The sequence below is a fragment of the Triticum dicoccoides genome, chromosome 7B (assembly GCF_002162155.2).
Source record: "Triticum dicoccoides isolate Atlit2015 ecotype Zavitan chromosome 7B, WEW_v2.0, whole genome shotgun sequence".
Lineage (NCBI taxonomy): Eukaryota > Viridiplantae > Streptophyta > Magnoliopsida > Poales > Poaceae > Triticum > Triticum dicoccoides.
This window is the reverse complement of record NC_041393.1, coordinates 730,689,596-730,694,399: the sequence shown is the minus strand read 5'-3', so window position 1 is coordinate 730,694,399 and position 4,804 is coordinate 730,689,596.

The window sequence follows — 4,804 nt, the reverse complement described above, 5'->3', positions numbered from 1 at the left end:
ATTCTTCCAGCCGGCCAGCCGCTCATGCAGATGTGTTGTCCATACTAACTTTCAAACCCAAGTTCAATTAGCTAGCAACAAGAAAATATACGAGACGTTGTTGTGTTGGAATATTATTGCATATGATCATATAAGGCATATATCTGCTTCTACATCAGAACATATCCTTAGCTTAGTTCGTTAGCTCGTGCGCTTGTGTACCCTTGTTGGGGAACGTAGTAATTTCAAAATTTTTCCTACGCACACGCAAGATCATGTGATGCATAGCAACGAGGGGGAGAGTATTGTCTACGTACCCAACGCAGACCGACTGCGGAAGCGATGACACGACGTAGAGGAAGTAGTCGTACGTCTTCACGATCCAACCGATCAAGCACCGAAACTACGGCACCTCCGAGTTCGAGCACACGTTCAGCTCGATGACGATCCCCGGACTCCGATCCAGCAAAGTGTCGGGGAAGAGTTCCGTCAGCACGACGGCGTGGTGACGATCTTGATGAACTACAGCAGCAGGGCTTCGCCTAAATTCCGCTACAGTATTATCGAGGAATATGGTGGCAGGGGGCACCGCACACGGCTAAGGAACAGATCACGTGGATCAACTTGTGTGTCTAGAGGTGCCCCCTGCCCCTGTATATAAAGGATGGAGGAGGAGGAGGCCGGCCAAGGCAAAGGTGCGGCCAGGATAGGGAGTCCTACTAGGACTCCAAGTCCTAGTAGGAGTCCACCAAGAGGGGAGGAAGGGAGAAGGAATAGGAGGAGAAGGAGAGGTGGCCGGCCCCCTTTTCCCTAGTCCAATTCGGACCAAAGGGGAGGGGGGGCGCAACAGCCTTTTTCCTCTTCCCACTAAAGCCCATCAAGGCCCATTACTTCTCCCGTAACTACCCGGTACTCCGAAAAATACCCGAATCATTCGGAACCTTTCCGATGTCCGAATATAGTCGTCCAATATATCGATCTTTACGTCTCGACCATTTCGAGACTCCTCGTCATGTCCCCGATCTCATCCGGGGCTCCGAACTCCTTCGGTACATCAAAACTCATAAACTCATAATATAACTATCATCGTAACCTTAAGCGTGCGGACCCTACGGGTTCGAGAACAATGTAGACATGACCGAGACATGTCTCCGGTCAATAACCAATAGCGGGACCTGGATGCCCATATTGGCTCCTACATATTCTACGAAGATCTTTATCGGTCAGACCGCATAACAACATACGTTGTTCCCTTTGTCATCGGTATGTTACTTGCCCGAGATTCGATCGTCGGTATCCAATACCTAGTTCAATCTCGTTACCGGCAAGTCTCTTTACTCGTTCCGTAATACATCATCTCACAACTAACATATTAGTTGTAATGCTTGCAAGGCTTATGTGATGTGTATTACCGAGAGGGCCCAGAGATACCTCTCCGACAATCGGAGTGACAAATCCTAATCTCGAAATACGCCAACCCAACATCTACCTTTGGAGACACCTGTAATGCTCCTTTATAATCACCCAGTTACGTTGTGACGTTTGGTAGCACCCAAAGTGTTCCTCCGGCAAACGGGAGTTGCATAATCTCATAGTCATAGGAACATGTATAAGTCATGAAGAAAGCAATAGCAACATACTAAACGATCGTGTGCTAAGCTAATGGAATGGGTCATGTCAATCAGATCATTTGACTAATGATGTGACCTCGTTAATCAAATAACAACTCATTGTTCATGGTTAGGAAACATAACCATCTTTGATTAACGAGCTAGTCAAGTAGAGGCATACTAGTGACACTTTGTTTGTCTATGTATTCACACATGTATTATGTTTCCGGTTAATACAATTCTAGCATGAATAATAAACATTTATCATGAAATAAGGAAATAAATAATAACTTTATTATTGCCTCTAGGGCATATTTCCTTCAGTCTCCCACTTGCACTAGAGTCAATAATCTAGTTCACATCGCCATGTGATTTAACACCAATATTTCATATCGTCATGTGACCCACACCCAAAGGGTTTACTAGAGTCAGTAATCTAGTTCACATCGCTTATGTGATTAACACCCAAAGAGTACTAAGGTGTGATCATGTTTTGCTCGTGAGAGAAGCTTAGTCAACGGGTCTGTCACATTCAAAGCCGTATGTATTTTGCAAATATTCTATGTCTACAATGCTCTGTACGGAGCTACTCTAGCTAATTGCTCCCACTTTCAATATGTATCCAGATTAAGACCTAGAGTCATCTGGATCGGTGTAAAAGTTTGCACCGATGTAACTTCTACAACGAACTCTTTTATCACCTCCATAATCGAGAAACATCTCCTTAGTCCTTACTAAGGATATTCTTGACCGCTGTCCAGTGATCTACTATTAGATCAAAATTGTATTCCCTTGACAAACTCAGAGCAAGGTATACAATATGTCTGGTTCACAGCATAGCATACTTTATAGAACCTATGACTGAGGCATAGGGAATGACTTTTCATTCTCTTTCTATTTTCTGCCATGGTCGGGTCTTGAGTCTTACTCAATTTCACACCTTTGCAACACAGGCAAGAACTCCTTCTTTGACTGTTCCATTTTGAACTATTTCAAAAATTTATCAAGGTATGTATTCATTGAAAAAAAATTATCAAGCGTCTTGATCTATCTATATAGATCTTGATGCTCAATGTGTAAGCAGCTTCACCGAAATCTTTCTTTGAAAAACTCCTTTCAAACACTCCTTTATGCTTTACAGAATAATTCTACATTATTTCCGATCAACAATATGTCATTCACATATACTTATCAGAAATGTTGTAGTGCTCCCACTCACTTTCTTGTAAATACAGGCTTCTCCGAAAGTCTGTATAAAACCAAATCCTTTGATCACACTATCAAAACGTTTATTCCAACTCCGAGAGGCTTGCACCAGTCCATAAATGGATCGTTGGAGCTTGCACACTTTGTTAGCTCCCTTTGGATCGACAAAACCTTCTGGTTGCATCATGTACAACTCTTCTTCCAGAAATCCATTCAGGAATGCAGTTTTGACATCCATCTGCCAAATTTCATAATCATAAAATGCGGCAATCGCTAACATGATTCGGACAGACTTAAGCATCGCTACGGGTGAGAAAATCTCATCGTGGTCAACCCCTTGAACTTGTCGAAAACCTTTCGTGACAAGTCGAGCTTTGTAGACAGTAACATTACCATCAGCGTCAGTCTTCTTCTTGAAGATCCATTTATTCTCAATTGCTTGCCGATCATCGGACAAGTCAACCAAAGTCCATACTTTGTTCTCATACATGGATCCCATCTCAGATTTCATGGCTTCAAGCCACTTTGCGGAATCTGGGCTCACCATTGCTTCTTTATAGTTCGTAGGTTCATCATGATCTAGTAGCATGACTTCCAGAACAGGATTACCATACCACTCTGGTGCGGATCTTACTCTGGTTGATCTACGAGGTTCAGTAGTATCTTGTTCTGAAGTTTCATGATCATTATCATTAACTTCCTCACTTATTGGTGTAAGTGTCGCAGAAACATTTTTCTGTGATGTACTACTTTCCAATAAGGGAGCAGGTACAGTTACCTCGTCAAGTTCTACTTTCCTCCCACTCACTTCTTTCGAGAGAAACTCCTTCTCCAGAAAGTTTCCGAATTTAGCAACAAAAGTCTTGCCTTCGGATCTGTGATAGAAGGTGTATCCAATAGTTTCCTTTGGATATCCTATGAAGATTTACTTCTCCGATTTGGGTTCGAGCTTATCATGTTGAAACTTTTTCTCATAAGCATCGCAGTCCCAAACTTTAAGAAACGACGACTTAGGTTTCTTGCCAAACCATAGTTCACACGGTGTCGTCTCAACAGATTTAGATGGTGGCCTATTTAACGTGAATGCAGCTGTCCCTAATGCATAACTCCAAAATGATAGTGGTAGATCGGTAAGAGACATCATAGATTGCACTATATCCAATAAAGTACGGTTATGACGTTCGGACACACCATTATGTTGTGGTGTTCCATGTGGCATGAGTTTGTGAAACTATTCCACATTGTTTTAATTGAAGACCAAACTCGTAACTCAAATTTTTGTCTTCCGCGATCAGATCGTAGAAACTTTTATTTTCTTGTCACGATGATTTCCACTTCACTCTGAAATTCTTTGAACTTTTCAAATGTTTCAGACTTATGTTTCATCAAGTAGATATACTCATATCTTCTCAAATCATCTGTGAAGTTCAGAAAATAACGATACTTGCCGTGAGCCTTAACACTCATCGGACTGCATACATCAGTATGTATTATTTCCAATAAGTCAGTTGCTCACTCCGGAGAATGGAGTCTTAGTCATCTTGCCCATGAGGCATGGTTCGCAAGCATCAAGTGATTCATAATCAAGTGATTCCAAAATCCCATCAGCATGGAGTTTCTTCATGCGCTTTACACCAATATGACCTAAACGGCAGTGCGACAAATAAGTTGCACTATCATTATTAATTTTGCATCTTTTGGTTTCAATATTATGATTATGTGTATCACTACGATCGAGATCCAACGAACTATTTTCATTGGGTGTGTAACCATATAAGGTTTTATTCATGTAAACAGAACAACAATTTATTCTCTTACTTAAATGAATAACCGTATCACAATAAACATGATCAAATCATATTCATGCTTTACGCAAACACCAAATAACACTTATTCAGGTTCAACACTAATCCCGAAAGTATAGGGAGTATACGATGATGATCACATCAATCTTGGAACCACTTCCAACACACATCGTCACTTTACCCTAACTAGTCTCTGTTTATTCT